This window comes from Vombatus ursinus, unplaced genomic scaffold (genome assembly GCF_900497805.2).
Source record: "Vombatus ursinus unplaced genomic scaffold, bare-nosed wombat genome assembly UNPS02005286.1, whole genome shotgun sequence".
In the NCBI taxonomy this organism is placed as follows: Eukaryota; Metazoa; Chordata; class Mammalia; order Diprotodontia; family Vombatidae; genus Vombatus; species Vombatus ursinus.
The window spans coordinates 170810-192996 of record NW_020945064.1 but is presented as its reverse complement, the minus strand read 5'-3'; the positions used below and the strand labels follow the sequence as shown (position 1 = coordinate 192996).

At 40.2% G+C, this 22187-nt stretch overlaps 1 long non-coding RNA gene across 1 annotated transcript; it reads right to left on the bottom strand.

The window, feature by feature from the left end:
- Positions 1–457: 457 nt before the first annotated feature.
- LOC114032373 lies at positions 458–17071 on the bottom strand. The gene is made up of 3 exons (XR_003567826.1): positions 16885–17071; positions 14484–14642; positions 458–1120 (listed from the first exon to the last, which is right to left on the bottom strand). It is a non-coding gene; the product is annotated as an uncharacterized LOC114032373 (long non-coding RNA).
- Positions 17072–22187: the final 5116 nt, after the last annotated feature.

Below are 22187 nucleotides of genomic sequence, written 5' to 3'. Positions count from 1 at the left end.
ATTACTTCATTGTCTATGGTACCTTTTAGCAAAATGTAGTTTCCCTGATTATCTCTTTTAATTAGGTCTATTTTTGCTTTTGCTTTGTCTGATACCATGATTGCTACTCCTGCTTTTTTCACTTCAGCTGAAGTACATTAGATTCTGCTTCAGCCCTTCATTTTAACTCTGTGTGTGTCTTTCTGTTTTAAGTGTTTCTCTTATAAACAATATATTGTTGGGTCCTGGTTTCTAATCCATTCTGCTGTCTGCTTTCATTTTATGAGGCAGCTCATCCTATTCACATTCACAGTTATGATTACTGTATATTTCTCTTCATCCTGTTTTCTTCTGTTTCTCTCTCTCTCTCTCTTCTCTTTCTACTGTCCCTCTTCAAAAATCTGTTTTGCTTCTGACCACTGCCTCCCATAATCCACCCTCCCTTTTATCATCCCCCCTCCCATATCTCTTATCCCCTTCCCATTTTATTTCGCTATTGGTTAAGACAGATTTCTAAATCCCAACTGTGATGATTGAAAATTTCTGACAGAGTTTCTGAGTAAGTTAGAATAAATTTTATTGACTATGTCTAGAAAGCAGTCGACAAAACAGGCTCATTGTCCCCTTTGTAGCCAAGAGACCAAGCCTGTCAAACCTTCAATATTTATAAAGTCTTTTGAAAAAGGGATGCATCTAAGGGTGAGAATCAACTCTGATTCATTAATAAGTAATAAGAGAATGAACATTGTGATGAGAGGTGGGCTTCTTCCAATGAGGGTCTTGAGGTAGGTGACACTGAGCACCTAAATCTTGGTCAAAGAGATTTATCAATTTCCATATCACCTGTCTGCCAAAAGGGAGAATCCACACTTTCCCAGGCCTGTCTGAGTAGACACAATGAGCAGGAATCCACCCAATTGCCTAAACTTAGAATTTCTTTACTATCTTTGATTAAATCTTAATCTTCCTGACCAGGAAAGTTCTTCCCCAAATTTCCCACACTCTTCTCTCTGTGTGGGGGGAACCACCAGGTTACCTAAAGAAGGGTGAACCAGGCCAGGTCAGAAACAGAGCAGGGTGAAGTTTCCATACCAATCAGCAGTAATAGCACTTCTATCCCAGTAAGATAAGGAGAACCAGTCTGAAAAACAAACAAAAACATTTATTAAGCCTGGGTATAGAGGTAAAACCAAACAATTTCTGCCCTCAAGGAATTTAGATTTTCCTTGGGGTGGGAGTAGACAGGATATAGAGTCCAACATCCACTCAAAGAAGCATAGCACAAGGTAATCTGATGTGGAGAGAGCAGTAATAGTTAAGGGCTTCAAGGAAGACTTCAAAGAAGATGAAACCTAAGCAGACACTTGAGAGACAAGGATTCTGAGAGGCAATGATGAAGAGGAAAGCCTCCCCTGGGCAGAGCATGGCTGAAGCAAATACATTCATTGGTCAAATTCAGAGAACAGCTTCCAGTTCAAACCTGACCTTAGATACTTAGTAGCTGTGAGACCCTGGACAAATCATTTAACCTCTGTTTGCCTCGGTTTCCTCAATTGTAAAATGGGAGTATAATAGTAACACATACTTTGCAGGGTTGTTGTGATGTTCAAATAAGATAATATTTGTAAAGCACTTAAGACAGTGCTGACACATAGTAGGAAGTTTACAAATACTAACTTCCTTCCTTCCTTCTTTCCTTCCTTCCTTCTTCCTTTCTTCCTTTCTTCCTTTCTTCCTTTCTTCCTTTCTTCCTTCCTACCTACCTTCCTTCCTTCCTTCCTTCCTTCCTTTCTGCCTGTCCAGCTGGTCTGGTAACATAGTGTTTGTGAAGGGTAGTATCATAGAATCATAGGATTCAGAGTTAGAACAGACCTTGGGGGTCATCTTGTCCAGACGTTTTAACTTGGGGTCCATGGACCCCTTTGGTGAATGGGGATAGATCTCAGTGGGTCCACAAACAAATTGCATCTTTATTTTCATTAACCTTTGGTTTCCTTTGTAATCCTGTATACTTTATTTTATTTTATGATTTAAAAATATGATTCTGAGAAGGGATCCATAGGTTTCAGCAGACTACCAAAAGGGTCCATGACCCAAAAGAGGTTAAGAAACCCTAGTCTGGTCCAATCACTTTACTTCACAGGATCAAAAATGCCTGGAAAGTTAGATAGAACCCAGATTGTGTAGAATCATAAAAGCCAGGCTAAGGAATTTGCATTTTCTCTGATAGGCAGTAGATGATCTGAAGGTTTTTTTTTTTTTAAGTAGGGGAATAACGTGGTCAGACTTCTGCCTTATTTTGACAATTATATGGAATGAGTTTAGATTAGAAGGAGAGATCTTATTTAGGGAGTTATAACAGTCCAAGAAAGACACATCAGGGACTCTAGGACAGTGAGTGTGTAAGGAGAAAGTAAAGATTATTTGCCTGAGATGCACTGGACCAGAATGGACAAAACTTGGCAGTTGATCAGATGTGAGGGAGAGGGAAGAGTTACAAATCCAGGTGCCAGGGATGATGATGGTGGTGGCTTCAATAGAAATAGTGGGGTTTGGAGGAGGAGTGGGTGGAGACAGAAGGTCATGTTGGACATGTTGAGTTTGAGATTTCAACAGGGTATCTAGGAGATGCATATTAGGACTAGTGTAGTGTTGGACAGGCAGGGAGGGAGGGAGAGAGAGAGAGAGAGAGAGACAGAGAGGTAGACAGAGACAGAGAAAGAGAAGATTAGGCTGAGTCAAGTCAAATCAATAGCATTAATTAAGCAAGTACTTTGTGCCAGGCACTGTGCTAAGCATTGGTTGTATAGATTTTGGAGTCCTCTATAGATGATTGATAACTGAATCCATGGGAGTACAATGAATTCCCTAAGGTCACATAGCTTATATATGTCAGAAATAGATTTGAACCCAGGACTCTTGACTCTAAGACTAACTCTCTAGTTACTATGCCATGTCTCCTTTCTCCAATATGTAATGATATATTTGGAGTCTTCTCTCTTTCCACTCCGCCACTTCCTACCCACAAGTTAGACAGTTGTCTGAATGTGAAAACTCAATAAATGCCCATTTGGATAGCCTGAGGTAGCATCTTTGGTTCATAAGGAAGAAAATGGAAAATAGTATTCCTTAGGCATAAAGATGAGATTATTCCAAAATGGTGGTTTCCAAAGAAAAAGGAGCCAGCATGCACAGACCTTCCTGGCCTTGCCTACTGAGTCTTATGGATGTTTAGGATTTTGCTGGATTCTTTGGTTTCTCTTCTTACTGAGCTATTAAGTGAGAAAGTCAAATGGCTTTACATGGACACCAGAGTGGCCTTAGATAAATTAAAAGTATCAATAGGAAACGATTCTGATTGATATTTTCATACTCCAAAGTTCTTTTACATCAGGGCTGCTGATCAATACCCTGAGGGCAGTGTTGGTGCAAGAAGAGGAAGGAAAATAGAATTGTCCCTTAGTTGCCTTACCAGGAAATACTTGAAGAAGAGAGGTTGATGAGGGTATAAAATTAATAATGTCTGACTGGATCCTTGATAAACCAGAATCATTGATGAGACAAGTATCTTCTCTTCTACCAAATCAGCACCCACCCACACAAAAGAAAAATGGTTGGCCACATAGCAAGAGGGAGCTGACCAATGGTCATTCATTGGTGTGTCATCCTTTGAGCTCCTTGCAATATCAAGAGATCTAGAGGAAGGTCCTTTGCATGGTGAATGGGCACTCTGTTTATAGGAAGAGATGGACACTAGGCATGGCATATAGGCATAGATGAGTTGCAATCTGCGTCATTGAAGGGAATATCCTCATTGAGGAGGGCACAGTTCTCCTAAAGTTTCAACATTATGGAACCTAAACCCCCTTTCAGAGTGCTGGGCCAGAAGTCAGGAAGACCTGGGTTCAAATCTGACCTTAGATACTTACTGGCTATGTGACCATGGGCAAGTCACTTAACCCTGTTTGCCTCAGTTTCCTCATCTGTAAAACGAGCTGGAGAAAGAAATGGCAAACCGCTCCAGTATCTTTGCAAAGAAAACCCCAAACGGGGTCACAAAGTCAGACACTTTGGAAGGATCAGAGACCCAAATCATATTGCCTTCAGTGATAGAATTTTATTCTGTTGGTTGCTATCAGAGAGCATAATGAGAAGCCTCTCAAATGCCATCTTTCTTTTCAGTTCTGACCCAGTTCATTGTCTGTCAGCAGTGCTCATTCAAGAGATACGTATAGATCGACTAATTCCATTTGTTGCCCATAAAAGTGTTTAAAAATGGCTAGACAATGAGCCCCTGATAACATGGGACTGGAGTTCAGGAGAGAAATGAAAATTGGTAAATATTGATATTTTGGGAGTCATTTGCTCAGGCATGACAATTGAACCCTTGAGAACGGTTGAGATCCTCAAGAGAAAGAAAGAAGGTAGAAAGAGAAGAGGATATACGTCAAGTCAAGTCAAGTCAAGTCAAGAAGTTTTTATTAAGGGCTTACTACATGCAGCTAGGGGCATAGTGGATAGAGTGACAGGCTTGGAGTCAGGAAGAGCTGAGTTCAAATCTAGCCTCAAACGCTCACTAGCTGTGTGACCCTGGGCAGTCACTTTACCCTGTTTGCCTCAGTTTCCTCATCTGCAAAATGAGCTAGAGAAGGAAATGGTAAACCAAATGGGATTACAAAGAGTTGGACAGACTGAAATGACTAAACAACAACCAGAAAACATCCTGGTCACTATACCAAGCACTCAAGATACAAAGAAAAACAAAAAACAGTTCCTGCCTTAAGGAGCTCCCATTCTAAAGGGGGAGAGAACACGAGCCATGGGTTGCAATCTGTACCAATGGAGGGATAACAAAGCAAAAACAACCAGTATTCATAGAGCACCTTAAGATTAGTAAATGACTTTAGATTTAAGTTTGTTGGGTGCTATCATCCTTATTGTACAGATGAGGAAACTGAGGCTCAGGAAGGTTAAATCACTTGCGTTTGCAAGTGGAGCTAGTGTCAGGGGAAGTATATTGAAGATATCAGAGATCCATTGAAATATCGATATATGAAGACAAAGATAGAACGCTTGGAGATTACTCTTCCCTACAGCCAAGACAGTTTTCCTAAAAGTGGAAACCCAATAAATGTCAGTTTGTCAGACAGTCACCATTCATTTATTAAGTGGTATGTGCTAAGCACTGAGGAAAGAAAGGCAAAACCAGTCCCTACCCTCAAGGAACTCACAATCTAATGGTGATGGTGTGGGGAAACTACATACAAACAACTATGTACAAACAAAATATATTGAGGGTAAATTGGAGTTAATTTCAGGGGGTATACACTTGCCTTAAGGGGAACCAGGGAAGGTTTCTTTTTTTTTCTTTTTTGATTCTCAACTCTGACACTTTTTTTATTAATTTATTTTGATTTATCAACGATAATTTCCTTAAGCTTTTGAGTTTTACATTTTTCTCCCTGTCCCTCCCCAAGATGGCACACAATCTGATGTAGGCTATACATATACATCAGGAAAGGTTTCTTGCAGAAGATGGGATGTTACCTGAGACTTGAAGGAAGCCGGGAGGCAGAGATGAAGAGGGAAAGTGTTCCAAGTAAAGGGGAAAGCCAGTGAAAATGCCTGAAGTCTGGAGATGGAGTGTCTTATGAGAGGAACAGCAAGGAGGTCAGTGCCACTAGATTCATGAGTACATGGAGGGAGTAAGATATAAGAAGACTAGAAACAGAGGAGACCGAGTAATGAAGGCCTTTAAAAGCCAAAAGAGGATTTTATATTTGATCCTGGAGGTAATAAGGAGCCACTGGAGTTTAAGTAAAGAGGTAACATGATGTGACCTTCATTCAGACCTTTTGATTTTTTGCAATTCTTGTCCATGTCTTCCCATGAGGACCTACCCAATATCCTAGAAGATCACTTCCTGAGTGGAGGATGGACTGCAGTGGGAAAAGATTGGAGACAAAGAGGCCAACCAGAAGTCTACTGCGGTGGTCCAATTGTCAAATGATGAGGGCAGTTTGGATGACCTGAGGTAGCATCTTTAGTTCACAGGGTGGGAGGTAGGAAATAGCGTCCCTTAGGCATGAAAGTGAGGTTATTCCAAAATGGAGGTTTTCAAAGCAAAGGAAGCCATCATGTATGGGACTGCCTGGCCTTACTTGGTGAATCTTAGGGGTGTTCTGACTCTCAGTGAATACCTTTGCTTCTTTTCTTGCTGAGCTATTAAGTAAGAAAGTCAAATAATCTTATATGAACCCAGAGTGCCAGGAGCTTTAGATAAATTTAAATTAATATTAGCAGGAAATGAGATGCTGACAGATATGAATGACTTTAATCCAAAGTTCTTTTACATCAGGGCAGCTGATCAAGACCCTGAGGGCAGTGTTGGTGCAAGAAGAGGAAGGAAAATAGAATTGTGCCTTCGGTTTTCTTACCAGGAAATAACTACCTGAAGAATAGAAGTTGGCAGGGGTGTAAAAGTAATGCCTGACTGGACCCTGACTAAACCAAAATCATGGATGAGACCAGTATCTTACTCTCCTAATAGACCCTAAGAAAAAGTGATGAACTGGTCATGTCATCCTTCACTGGTATCTATGCAATGTCAAGAGAAACAGCCTTTGTAACCCTTTGAGCTCTAGATCTGTGATCCTGTGATCTCACAGGAGATCCCTAATATGGCAGGTGGGTCCCCTGTGGTAGATTTATAGGAAGACATAGAGGGAGTCCCACATGTTGGGCAGGAATGGATGAGTTATAATCTGCATTGTTGGTAGGAGTACCTACATTAATGCGATAATGGACCCACTGAGGTCAAGTCTAGCCAAGTCAATACACTTTTAGTAAGTACTTACTATGCAGCTAGGCATTGTGCTAAGCCTAGAGAGTACAAAGAATGGCACCTGCCGCCATCTTGGACCAGTGAAATCTGTTTCTTATTAGTGAAGTTAAGTCAACAAGTATTTTTTAAAATTTTAATTAATTAATTAATCAGTTAATTTTTAGTTTACAACATTCACTTCCATAAGATTTTGAGTTCTAAATTTCCTCCACCTCCTTCCCCTCCCTCTTCCCCAAGACAGCATGCAACCTGATATAGGCACTACATATACATTTATATTAAACATATTTTCACATTAGTCATGTTGTAAAAAAGAATTAGAACCAAAGGCAGGAACCACGAGAAAGAAGAAACAAACAAAAAAGAGAGAGAGAACGAATAGTATGTTTTGATCTACATTCAGACTCCATAGTTTTTTTTTTTTTCTAGATGTGGATAGCATTTTCCATCATGAGTCTTTTGGAATCATTTTAGATCAAAGAAACAAAAGAAAAAAAAATCCCCACACATTTCCACAGAAAACTAATTTCAAAAGATGTCACCAATTGGTGAACTCTGGGATAGAGACTTGATGAGTTTCTTGTCTCCGTAACATCCCTTCCAGGGCTACACCCAGTTACACTAAAAAAGATCAGCCCCTAACTTCATTTTCATCTTGATCAACACCAGGGTACTCCTTTGCTATAGGTTTATGAGACTTTTATCATTAAATTACTTTCCATTTTTGCTTTCTTTTTCTTTCAACCCCCAGGCTGTTTCTCCTTTATATTTAGCAACAAATGGGGTGACTCAGAAAACAAAAGGAAGGGTTATATGCTTATTTTGAAGCAACAAGGGAGGGGAGAAGTCTGTGACTTTGGGCCCTTTCCACAGATGGTCTAGATGGTGACAAAATCAAGTGGCAGCATTTCAAGCGAGTCCACCCCGTCCTGTGCTCTTCTCTGATCCCACAGCTATCTCAACTGTCCCGGTAGTAGCTCTTCTATGGCCTGGCACAAAAAGTTGTTTTGAGTTTGTGGTTCGTGCCTTTCACCTGGGCATACACAAACACATTGGGCTATATTTTAGCTTGTCCCTGACTAAAAAGTGCTTCATACTGACAGGGGCCCCTGTGTGGCATCACAGCTGGGACTTTCATTTGGGCATCCAGCTTCCTGAGTGAAGAGGACAACCCAGAAGTCCATCCTTGCACTGGAGTCTCTGGTCCTATCAATAATTGGCTTTGTAATCTTGGTGACATCTACCCCTTTGGGCCTTAGTTTTTTTTTTTCCTTTTTTCAAAATATGGTATTGGACTACATTGCTAGTAATTAGAGACGTGCAAATTAAAGCAACTCTGAGGTACCACCTTGTACCCATCAGATTGGCAAAGATGACAATTTCTGGAGGGTCTGTGGGAAGACAGGCACACTACTTAGAGCATGAACTAGTGCAACCAGTCTGGAAAGCAATTTGGAACTATGTTTAAAAATCTATTAAACTTTTGACCCTTAGTTTTATATCCCAAAGAGATCAAAGAAAGAGGAAAAGAATTCGTATGTACAAAAATATTTCTAGCAACTCCTTTTGTAGTGGCAAAGAATTGGAAATTCAGGGGGAGCCCATCAATTGGGACATAGTTGAACAATATATAGTTATAACAATATAGTTATATGTAATATTATGTTATTTTATATATTATATTAACAATATAGAAATATAATATTTATTACATTATATAATACAATAATATGTAATATAATAGTTATAATAGATAACAATATAGTTATGGTACATGAATGTGATGGAATACTACTGTTCTGTAAGAAATGATGAAGGGGGTAGTTTCAGAAAAATCTGGGAAGACATATCAATTGATGCAAAATGAAGTGAGCAGAACCAGGAGAGCAATTTGTACAATAACAGCAATATTGTGAAGATAATGAACTTTGAAAGACGTAGCAACTCTGATCAACATGATAGCCACAGTTCCACAGAATTCATGATGAAACATGCTGCCCACCTCCAGATAGAGGGATGATGGACTCAGGGTGCAGACTGAAGCACATTTCTCTTTCTTCCTTTCTTTTTTGGACACTGTTAACGCGGTAATTTATTTTGCAAGACTATTCATTTTTGAAACAAGTTTTGTTTTTCTCGCCTTCTCAATGGATTAGGCAGGTGGAGGGAGGAAGGAGATAATTTGGAAATGGCAATAAAATAAAATTGACAAGTAATAAAATAAGTAAATACCATTTTTTTTAAAAAAGACAACAATGGCCTAGATGACCTCTCATATGCCTTCCAGTTTTGATTTGAGATGACGTTTATACCCCATGCTGATGGGAATTGAATAAAATAGTGTACACAAATAGTGTGTCCCTGAAAAGTAAAAAGTGATATACAAATGTAAGAAGTTATTCTTTTTAAGAAAATTATTCCATGTCCCAAGAAATATCATTTGAGTGCCCCTCACCAATTGTACATCATTCATTCATTCTGTTATTAAAAGCCGCATAGATTCTACCTTTACAATATCTCTCATACACAACCTGTTCTCTCCTCTGACACTGCCGTTACCCTGGTACAGACCCTTAAGTCTCTCTCCAATCCAGTCCATACTCCACTCAGCTATCAGAATTGTCTTCTTTTTTTTTGGCAATTGGGGTTAAGTGACTTGCCCGGGGTCACACAGCTAGTAAGTGTGTCAAGCGTTTGGTCTGAGGCCAGATTTGAACTCAGGTCCTCCTGACTTCAGGGCCAGTGCTCTATCCACTGCACCACCTAGCTGCCCCAAGAGTTGTCTTCTTAAAGCAAAGGTCTGACCATCTCTCTCTCTCTCTCTCTCTCTGAGGCCTGCTCCAGGGTCGCTGTGGCCTGCGCGCCCACATAGAACTGGCCCCTCAAGGGGCAGGTATATACCTAGGTGTATACAAGATATATCTATACCTATATATCTATCTATACCTTTGTCTATATCTATAATATCTACCGATAAATATCAACAGAGATAGATATAGATTGATATGCTATAGTTATAAATATAGATATTGTCCATTTCCATTGTCCGTTCATTGCCTACTAGCTCTACCTTTTTTTTTTCTCCTGCTTGCTGGGCATTACCTCTGAGCTGGTGCCAGAATCTTCTGTTTGAGGGGAAAATAAACACAGCAGTTTCACATGCAATAGCATGAAATTCTGGAGTCACTAACAGACCAACAGACCAAACATAAAGATAGATATCTATATCCATGTCCATATCCATAGTATATCTATCTATCTAGATATTTACAGATAGATAGATGCTATAGATATAGACGGGGATATAGATAATAGATACTAGTAGATGGTGAATAAAGTTTATTCTGAAAGGGGAAGGCGTTAACTGCTGGGGTCAGGCGGCTGGGTTCTTGTAGTAGGTGGGATTTGACCCAGTCTTGAAGGGAGTCAGGGAAGTGAAGAGGCAGAGGTGAGTAGGGCAGTAGTCCCCCCCCAGACCTGGGGGACAGTCATGAAGACGGGAAATGGGAGATGGAGTAGGTCAGTATGGTTGGATATACAGGACATGAGCAGGAATATGGTATCAGAGGATAGAAAAGGTAGGAAGGGGATAGGTTATGAAGAAATTTAAATACCATTGAGAGAAGTTTGTATTTGACCCTGGAGGTAATAGGAAGCCAATGGAACTCCATGAGCTGGGGAGTGAGATGTTCACACCTGTGTTTTAGAACGACCACCTTGGCTGCTGAGAGATTGGAATAGGGATAGACATGGGTGAGGGGGAGCAGTTGGAAGGCTACTGAAGCAATCCTGTTCACGGGCAGGAACTGCCTTTGACCTTTTTCTTTTTTTTTTCAGCCCAACTTTCTTTTCTTTCTTTCTTTTTTTTAATAATTCATTTATTTTTAGTTTTCAGCATTCACTTCCATAAGATTTTGAGTTCTAAATTTTCTCCCCCTCCCTCTCCTCTCCCCTCCCCAAGAGGAGAGTATAATCTGATGTAGGCCCTACTTATATATTCATATTAAGCATATTTTCCCATTAGTCATGATGTATAGAAGTATTAGAACTAATGGGAGGAACCACGAGGAAGAAGAAATAAAACAACAAAAGAAAAGGAGATCAAATAGTCTGCTTCCATCTGCATTCAAACTCCACGGTTCTTTTTCTGGATGTGGATAACATTTTCCATCATGAGTCTTTTGGAGTTGTCTTAGATCCTTGCATTGCTGAGAAGAGCTAAATCTATCACAGTTAGTCATCACACAGTGAGGCTGTTACTGTGTACAATGTTCTCCTGGTTCTGCTCATTTCACTCAGCATCAGTTCATATAAGTCTTTCTACTTTTTTCTCAAGTCAGCCTGCTCATCATTTCTTATAGCACAATAGTATTCTATTACATCCATATACCACAACTTGTTTAGCTATTCCCCAATTAATGGGCATCCCCCCAATTTCCAGTTTTTTGCCACCACAAAAATGTTACAACTATTTTTGTACATGTGGGTCCTTTCTCCATTTTTATGATCTCTTTGGGATACAGAGCTAGAAGTGGTATTGCTGGGTCAAAGGGTAGGCATAATTTTATAGCCCTTTGGGCATAGTTCCAAATTGCTTTCCAGAATGGCTGGATCAGTTCACAATTCCACCAACAATGCATTAGTGTTCCAATTTTCCCACATCTCCAATGTTCATAATTTTCTGACCTTCCTTTCTTTTTTTCCCAACACTTAGCACAGTGCCTGTCACATTGTAGGTGCTTAATAAATGCTTATTGAACTAGGGTGGAGGCTGGATGAGTGGAGACAAAGGGGCATATACAAGAAATGTTGTGAAGATAGAAATGTCAAGATTTGGCAAGAGATTAGATAGGGAGGTGACGAGAGAAAGTGAGTAGTCAAGTCGTCAAGTCAAGGGTGGTGCCCTCAACAGCAATAGGGAAGTCCAGAATGAAGGAGGGTTTGGGGATGGGGCTGGGAAGATAATTAGCTCTATTTTGAACCTATCAAGTTTGGGATATCTACAAGATCTCCAGTTCAAGATGTCCAAGAAGCATTTGGAAATGCACAACTTGCTATTACCAAAAAGACATGGGCTAGATACAGAGATCTGGGAATCACCAAAATATTGATGATAATTGAGTTCATGGGAGCTGATGGGGTCATTGGGTGATTTAATATAGACTTTTCAGTTGTACATTTTAAGAATTCCTTCTGCTTGCCTTGGGAAGGCTTTTCCTTCTATGAACTGGACACCTCTCTGCTGGGGGAATCTCTGACCTGGATAGCTTGGGTGGCCCTCATCAAGTCTGTCCCACTAGAATGACCTAATGGGGAATAAACATAGCAGAATCACTTTACACGTGCTGAAGCCCATTTTTTATTTTCTGGGATCTAGCTTCCTTCTTAGGAAGCACATAAATGATCCCATGAGAAAGGATCCTTCTCTTTTTGTTTCCTTTCCTTATTCCCCACTTTCCATTGTCCGTTCATTGCCTACTAGCTCTACCTTTTTTTTTTTTTTTCTCCTGCTTGCTAGGCATTACCTCTGAGCTGGCTCCAGAATCTTCTGTTTGAGGGGAAAATAAACATAGCTGTTTCACATGCAATAGCATGAAATTCTGAAGTCACTAACAGATCAAATGAAGTGGTCTGAAATTTCCCAATATTTGCTCTGGCATCCAAACCAAATCTCTTGTCCCAGGAATCTGAAATGTAGGACCATTTTGTAAAGAGAAGAAAAGAAGAAAAAAAAAAACCCAACGAAACCCTATGTTGAGTCGAGAGGTTTTCAGGGCAAGAATTTCAGCTGGGATGAACTTTGAAATTCAAACTGAGAAAAATGGCAAAGTTGAGGCCCTTGAAAGCAGGGGCAATGTGGTTCAGTGGAGAGTGTGTGCTAGGTCCAAAATCAAAGGATCTAGGTTCAAATCCTACCACTGCCACTTATGTGACCTCAGGCAAGTTACTTTTTTTTTTTGAGGCAATTGGGCTTAAGTGACTTGCTCAGGGTCACACACTAGTAAGCCTCTGTGGCTGTATTTGAACTCAGGTCTTCCTGACTCCAGACCAGGTGCTCTACCCACTGTGTCACCTAGCTGCCCTTAAGTTACTTTCATGATATTAAAAAAGCATAAGTGACTTCATTTTATTTTTTTTTTAATTTTGTTTTTACTAGGCAATGGGGTTAAGTGACTTGCTCAGGGTCAGACAGTTAGTAAGTGTCAAGCATCTGAGGCCAGATTTGAACTCAGGTCCTCCTGACTCCAGGGCCAGTGCTCTATCCATCTGCTCCTCTGCTAACATTTAAAGGTAGGCATTTAAACCACTTCACCTCCTTAGTCCAAACTTCCTTTCTATCCAGCCTTATCATATATGACTCCCCTTCAGGCAGACTATGGTCTGGCCAAGTTGGTTTTCTTGCCTTTCCTCATACAAAGAACTCTATCCATTTTCCAGTTGCTGTCCCTTTGCCCAGGCCATTCCCCAGGCCTAGAATTCACTCCCTTCATACCATCTGCCTCTTAGAACTCCAAGTTTACTTCAAAGATTGGCAGCTAGGTGGCACAGTGGATAAAGTTCCTGGAGTCAGGAGGACCTGAGTTCAAATTCAGTCAAATTCAGATCCAAATTCTCTTCTCCTCTCCCAACCCCATGAGAAAGCAAGAAAAACAGACCCTATTACAAACACGTAGAGCCAAGCAAAACACATTTCTGCCCTGATGGGGCAAGAGTTCTTCACCTTTTTTGTGTGTCCTGGACCCCTTTGGCCACCCCCTGGGGAAGCCAGGGGCCTCCTTCTCAGAATCATGTTTGGAAGTAATTGAAGGACACGCTACATTTCAATTATAGGTTAGGGAAAATAAAAATGTAATTTTTTTTCTCATCCAAGTTTACAAACCCCCTGAAATCTCTCCCCAAACCCTAGGATAAGAACCCCTGCATTAAGGGGTATCAGGTCTGGGCTTGTTTGGACCTGCGTCTGTGATGCTGTTCTCCTTTTCATCTAGCCCACCAGTGCCAGGAAGTCCAGGACAAAAGCTCTAGGAAGGGGCTCTTCAGAAAGATGATCTCTGAGACTCAGCAAGGACTTCTAGTGCATTCCCTCTGTTCATTATGTCCTGTTTCTCCTGCTTATGGCTTGCTTTGTACATATTTGTTTGCATTTGGATTATAAGCTTCTCCAAGGCAGGAACTGTCTGTTTTGGTGTCCCCTGGGTCTTAGGCCAGCAACCAAAGGATAGTACACACTTAATAGATGTTTATTGATGTTTATCTTAGTATCTCAAGATCTGTCTGCATGCACCAGGTTTCCCAGCATAACAGTGCAGTTAGGTGGCACAGTGGATAGAGCTCAGGCCTAGAGTCAGGAAGACACCTCTTCTTGAGTTCAAATCTGGCCTTAGACATTAACTAGCTGTGTGACCCTGGGCAAGTCACTGAACCCTGTGTGCCTCAGTTTCCTCATCTGTAAAATGATCTGGAGAAGGAAATGGCAAACCGCTCTAGTACCTTTGCCAAGAAAACACTAAATGTCGCCACGAAGAATCTGTCACAGCTAAATAACAATCCCCTGAGCTCACAGTGACCCCAATTACATCGTATTCACTTTTTATGTATCTTCCAGTCTTATTTATGTACATATTTTCCAATAGGCACATGTGTATCATTTACGGCTTACCTCTGTAAAGGGAATTTGACATATCTTCTAAGAGGATAGCACCATCTTGGGCAGTCTAGTCATATGCCAAAGTCCCATTACTCATTGTTACTCCCAAGATGTTAAAAGACCTAGAGGAAGGCTCTGGTGGTAGATCATTACTGGAGGCTTGATGGGAGTCTAAGAAGGATGAGAAGGCATGAATCAGTTGTGATCTGCTCCATTGGGAGGAATAACCACATTGATGAGATCATGGTTCCAGAAAAGTATGGAGGAATAAGAAGTATGAACCTGTTGCTTAATCACAATAAAAATAAAATGATGTGCATCTCTTGCTAAAAAAAAAAATTATATATATATATATATATATCTCCTTCTTTTTTCAGTAGAGAGGTGAGGGATCAGGAGTGTACTGTAAATATTTATCAATTGTATTTCTGGGGGAGAAAGTATGCAGGACACACTTTTTAGTTTAATCTGCATTGTTAAGATTTTCTCCATCACTTTCTTAAGTCTAGAAATCAACAAAAGAGATGATCAAACTGATTTGTAACACTTGCTAATTTCTGAGGTGTAAATGTTGAGGGCAGCTAGGTGAATCTTTCCCTAGGACTAGCCTCAGCTGTCTTATTTCCTCAAAATCTTGAGCATTACGGCCTTCAAACTTTAAAGCAAGAAATTTTCAGCTTCAGCTACCAAAATCTTTTGAACAAAGAGTTGTGTCCTTCCTGGGCCAAGGTTTAGCAGCTAGGTGGCATGGCAGATAGAGGACCAGACCTGGAGTCAGGAAGACTCATCTTCCTGAATTCAAATCTGGCCTCAGACACTTACCAGATGTAGACCCAGGGCAAGTCAGTTAACCCTGTTTGCCTCAATTTCCTCATCTGTAAAATGAGCTGGAGAGGGAAATGGCAAACCATTCCAGTATCTTTGCCAATAAAACCCCAAAAGGGGTAATAAGGAGTTGATTGTGACTAAAAAATGACTAAACAACAATGACAAAGTGTTTACTCTGAAAATTTCACAATTAGCTCTAATGAATGGATGTGAGCTGGCTCCAGCACACCCCGTGAGCGACTAAGGGTACAGAATGTTAAATGCATTGTTTTGTTCATCCTTTTCTCTTCTGTTTTTCTTTATTTAAAAGGCAGGGCTCGAGGGGAGTTGGGGAGGAGGTAGATTGGGAAACGACTATGATGTAAACAATTAAAAAGTTGAAAAGAAACATGAGATGCACAAGTTTAGAGACAACTCCGCTCCAAATGTTTATATGGACAATTTGTGCCCGACTGGTGGGAGAGCTTTCTAAGCTCATAGTGGTCTGAGCAACCACAGTTGGACACACTGTACCTTGACCCCAACACAGTGATGTCCTTTTGGTCCCCTTCGAAAGTGAAGGACAACAGCCAAAGACACTAGTAAAACTTTAAAAAAAGATAAATTGAGAAAAATACGGTGATTGGGGAACATCAAAACAAAACTAATTGTCACCTTGGTGACTGGGGTGTTTGGACATCTTCAGAAACTAGGCATTTATTATCAATTTGGATAAATCCAGAAGATACCTATTCTATCTTAACAGTTGACTTGTGAATGATGAAATTGACTAACAGGACCCATATGTTAATAGATTAAGTCAAACATTTAAAAAAAAGATAAATGATTTATTTAGCAATAAACGCAGTTTAACATTTGGAACAGCTGCTGGGCCCAGGCAGTGAGGACACTGTGACCTCTTCATTTCCACAAAAGGGAATTTTTGCTCTGGATCCACACACATGGTCCAAACTGGGTTATATTCTGAGCGACCCTGTCCTCTTAACGAAGAGGTTAGGCTCCCTTTTCTCACACTCATTGATTTGTTAAACTTTTACCTTGGTGACTCAGGGATGATTTTCTTAAAGTTTAGGTTTTGGCTCATGTCCACATTCTCCCCAAAGTGGGAGTAGAAAGATACAATATGAATGAAGCATGGAAGAGGCGCTTATTTCCTACATTCAAAAGAAATGCTAAACATAAATGTCATAAATATGTATTCACAAGGACTTAAAACAGGATTCTGCAACTTAATTTATAACTACCCTTATACAGAGTCAGAAGGTTGATACTTAAAGCCATTTAAAAATGAAGCCATTTTCAGTACTACTGATTAGGCATTTTACATTTCACCTTGGCTCTGTACTGTCTACCTCAAGTTCCATGTTTTCTGGCTAGCCAGGCCAGGGCTTGATTTCCTCTTCTCTGATGCAGAAGTTTCTCCCAGTGACAGCTCTACCCAATGGCCCTGGGTCCTCTGGACTTCTCAAACTCACAAGATTATTTCCAAGCTTAGACTCCATCCATCTCAGTGTTGTTTGGTCACCTACTCAGGAAAGGAAATACAAAGTGGCAAAAATAGCTGGGAAGCCAGGTAAAAGCTCACCTACTTGAGTCTTTCTGATCTAGTTGCCATGTGACAGCAGCCAGGGTGGGGGAAAGAGTGATACCCACTGTCCCATTCCCCATTCTTTTATGGGAAGTCTAGCAGAAGAGAGCACCATTTGCTCCAGGGAAGAGTCGAAAGACAAGAACTGGGGCAAAATCACTCTCTTTTTTAAGGTCCACTTCCTTCTTTACCAGGTGGTTTCATCACCTCCAAGTCCTTATTCTCTTCAAGGCTGAGTAATGCACATGATTAGCCAGAAGCTGCAAGGGCACCTTTGTGCATGTCCTATTCAAGCCCCAATTATGAAAGAATAAAAAAAACAACCTGTTTGTTTATGACTCATTAGCTCGTGATGCCGAGGATAAGGACTTACTTATTCCACTTTTTATTTACCACTTAGCATGGTTCCATTTTGTAGCCACAAGTTTCACCTCTGAGCCCAGTTGCTTGTTCCCCAATTAGACTATTTCTCCCAAGAACATTAAGGCAAGAGAATGGTTTGAGCTTCTCAGTTCCATTACCCCATGGGAAAAATAGCTAAAAATTCATGTCCTGCTGAAGGTAGGTCAATAGCATCTTGTTCAATAAGAATCTATTGTTATATGAACAGAGTCACAAACAATTCCATATCTGTGCTATGCTTCTACTAATATTGACTTGGAAGAATTGAATATATGACTGACAGTTCTTCAATTCAGAATATTTTTTCATAGTTATTGAAGACCAGTGGTGAACACTGAAGGGCCACAAATTATTAATAGTAAGCTTTACCAAAAATTGTCACTTTTGGGGGAAAAACAAAACAAAACAGAATAAAAACCCAAGAGCAGGCAACATCCCAAAAAGAAAAAAAAAATTGAAAGGGTTACCAAATATTAAAACCTGTTAGAGAGAGTAAATTACCATCAATATAAGTATCTGAGTACCTCATCTTTTAAAAAAATTTTTTTTTTTATTTTAGGCAATTGGGGTTAAGTGACTTGCCCAGGGTCACACAGCTAGTACATGTCAAGTGTTTGATTTGAGGCCAAACACTTTGGTCTGAGGTTCTCCTGACTTCAGGGCAGGTGCTCTATTCACTGCGCCACCTAGCTGCCCCCTGAGTACCTCATCTTTAAAACATTTTGGGGTCCTACAATCCCTTGATGTTTTTTTATTCTGATGATCCTGTTATCAGCCTCTTGGTTTAGTAATTCAATAAGGAACATTTATTAAGTACTTACTGTGTGCCAGACATTTTGCTAAGTACTGGGGTTACAAAGAAAAGCAAAAACAGTCTTTGCTCACAATCTAAAGGTGGGAACAGCATGTAAAAAACCTAGGTGCATCAGGGGGATCCTGGTAAATATTTAACAAACAGGCCTCTGAAAAACAAAAATGTGTGTGCACATGCTTTTAATAAAAGATTTAAAAATTTAGTTTCAGTTAAAATCTGCCTTCTTACCCTTTCACCCTTCTCCAATTGAGAACAGGAGAAAGGCAAAACCCATTACAAACATGTATAGTCAATCAAAATTAATTTTCACAATGGCCACATCCAAGAATATATTTGCTCCATTCTCTATTCTGAATCCTTGCCCCCTCCCGTCAGAAGGTGGGTAGTGTGTTTCATCATTAGTTTTCTGGAATTCTGCTTGGTCATTGGTAAGAGTTTAGCACAATAGTATTCTATCACCTTTATATACCATCACCTATTTATCCAATCCCCAATTTATGGACACCCTCTCAGATTTACATTCCTTGTCACCTCAAAAAGAGTTGCAAATATTTTTGTAGATTCTTAGAGTTTGTTTTGCTTGGAACTAATCTGTCCCTTAATTTACCTACCCTCTAATTCTCCCTGCTCCTTTCCCCCCTTCCCTCATTTTCCTTTTGAGGAACAGACATTTCTGTTCCTGTTCTCTGTGTGCATGTATTTGACCAGTTCAGATGAGAGTGAGACTCAAGTGTCAGTCACGTCCCCCCATCCTCTCTTCCTGGTTTTGTACAGAAGTTGGCTTGTGTGCCCTGACTATGTAAAATAATTTCCCCTAACCTTCCTGTCTCTTCCCACTCTTCAGCTCCCTAAAGTGTATCCCTCTCTCCAGTCTTTTCTTAAGATTATCAGTACATAAAAGAACCTTGTCTAATTGGACTCCTCTGACACCTGACGATGATAGAGTTTAGAGGAGACCCATGTATTTCGGCTTTTTGATTTCAATATTTCTGATTGTCATATGGAGTCATTAGCTTCTACTTAGCCCATTTGAGCTCTTAGGGAGTTTGTTGCTTGGGCAAAGTTTTATGCCTCTTGTGCCAAGCTACTGGTTTATGTTTCTCTTCTTTCTTTCATGACTCTCATTTCTTTTCCAGTCTTTTCCTCAAGCACTCTCATTTCATTTACAAAACCATTTTTTAAAAATCTCTTTCTAAAAACAAAAACAAAAGAAGAAACGAAACAGAAAAAAGGGCAGCTAGGTAGCACTGTGGATAGAGCACTGGCCCTGGGGTCAGGAGGACCTAAGTTCAAATCCAGCCTCAGACACATAACACTTACTAGTCGTGTGACCCTGGACAAGTCACTTAACACCCATTGCCCAATTCCCCCCCGCCAAAATCTCTTTTTAGCTTTTGTTTCATCTCTTCTAGGAATTCCAGTTGAATATTTGTCCAAGCTGTGGGTTTTCCTCTGAGACTTTGCTTGGGGACATTTTGGAATCATTCACTTATTCTGGATTTTGTGTCTTGAGCTTCTCTGTCAACATAATAGCTCTTCATGGTGGAATTTTTTTTTTATTTGCCCATTCTTTCAACCTGCTTCCTGAATTTGGACTTGATATTAGGGCTGGGCTCTGCAATATTTCTGAGCTGTTGCTATTGCTGCTTTCTTGGGATATTGAATGTTGTGTTCTGGGATCTCAGGGACAGAATGGGAAACTATAAGCTTCCAGTACTCCCAAAATGGTTTGATCCAGGGCAAAGTATGATTTCTGCTGCCCTGGTCTGAGTTCTGCAAGTTTCTGACTCAGGTTTGGATCTGAGCAAGAATAGACGGCTGATGGATTCAGCCTCTTTCTGACAGGTGGAGTATTTCTATTGGTTCTGAATTATAGGTTCCCCTTTGGTCTAGGACTCCTGCCCTGGTTATTCCTCTGGAAAGTTTTCTTGGTTCAGCATGACAAGTTTCTCTTTGGCATAGGACTCCTGACCTGGTTATTCCTCTGTAGGCCGGGTGAGATGCTATTAATTAGATCCTGCTCTGAGTTTGGGGTTTAAGCTACGCTACTGCTGGTGCTGTTGCCATAGCTGCTGGCTTTTGAATGTTTTCCTTCCTTGGTACACCACCCAAGGGCTCCCTACACAAGAAACCATCCCCTGTGCAGGTCCCCTTCTCCCTCTACCTTACGTCTATTACCTGGAACTAGGTAGTGGATGACAGAGTAGTCAGATGACAGAGCGGAAGACGGGTGCCAGTTGGCACCTATACTTGTCACAGTGGTGTGGTATGGGTCTGACTTCCTCTTGTTCTGGTATGCAGTTTTATGCAGCCTCTCCCGGGTGCTGGAATACTAACACGTGGGATATTCTTCACCTATCCCATCCTAATGTCTATATATTTCCTTGTCTGGCTCCCTATGCTGATCTGGGTTGAATAGATGACTCATTCTGGCTTTTCCTGTATTTCCTCATCAGGATTTGATCTACTGCATATTCCATGTCTTTTTGAAGGAGTTTGGGAGACCGGAGTTCAACACATTGCTTCCTACCTTTCCATCGTCTTGGCTCTGCCTCCAACGTAGACACTTATAAGTTTAATCAGTATTATTAATACTTTCTTAAGTCTAGACAAGAAATAAAACAATAGATTAAGCCATGATTCGTAGTGATAGCTGATTTCTGAGACGTAAATGCTCACATTGAAAATTTAACAATCAGCTTTCACAAGGCCATCAGAGCTGACTCCAGCACACCCCTGGGTCATAGTCATTTTTGAGGCACCTACTATGTGCCAAGTATTATGCTAAATGATGGGGATGCAACGAAAGGCAAAAAACAATCTGCTCTCAGGGAATTCACAGTCTAATAGGGGAGGCAAGCATGAAAACAACCATGTAAACACAAGCTATAGAAAGGATAAATTGGAGATTCCATAAAGGAAAGGCGACAAATCAGAAGTAAGGCATTTTATATATATTATATATTATATATATATGTATATACATATATATGTATATATTACATATAAAGTGTCAATGGCAGGCAATCTCAGAAAGATGGGCACTAGCATTGAGGAAAACCTGGGAAAGATTTCTTGCATTTTAACATTTGTTGTTTTTTTAAGTTTTGAGTTCCAAATTCTATCCCTCCCTCCCCTCCCCCCTCCCTGAGACAGTAAGCAATCAGATATAGGTTACACACATGCGATCATGTAAAACATTTCCATGTTAGTCATTTTGTACAAAAAACTCGAATAAAAGAAAAAGAGTGAAAGAAAAAAGAAAGTGAAAAGCATGCGTCAATCTGTATTCAAACAATATCAGTGTTTCCTTGTTAGACCTTGTGTTGCTGAAAACAGCTAAGTCATTCAGAGTTCTTCATACAATGTTGCTGTTACCGTGTACAATGTTCTCCTGGTTCTGCTCACTTCACTATGTGTCAGTTCATATAAGTCTTTCCAAGTTTTTCTGAAATCATCCTGCTTGTCATTTCTTATAGCACAATAATAGCCCATCACAATCATATACCACAGCTTATTTAGCCATTCTCCAGTTGATGGACATTCCTTTGATTTCTAATTCTTAGCCTCCACAAAAAGAGGTGCTATAAATATTTTTGTATAAATATGTCCTTCCCCCCTCCTTTTTATGATCTCTTTGGGATATAGACCTAGCAGTGGTATTTAGTGCTGGATCAAAGGATATGGCACAGTTTTATAGCACTTTGGGCATAATTCCAAATTGCTCTCCAGAAAAGTTGGATCAGTTCACAACTCCACCAATAGTGCATTAGTGTCCCAGTTTTTCCACATACCTTCCAACAATCATCATTTTCCATTTTTGTTATATTATCCAATCTAATAGGTGTGAGGTGGTACCTCAGAGTTGTTTTAATTTGCATTTCTCTAATCAGCAGTGACTTTGAGCATTTTTTCACATGACTATAGATAGCTTTAATTTCTGCATCTGAAAACTGCCTATTCGTATCCTTTGACCATTTATCAATTGGGGAATGACTTGTATTTTTATAAATTTGACTCGGTTCTCTATATATTTGAGAAATGAGGCCTTTATCAGAGATACTTGTAGAATGTGACATTTTGG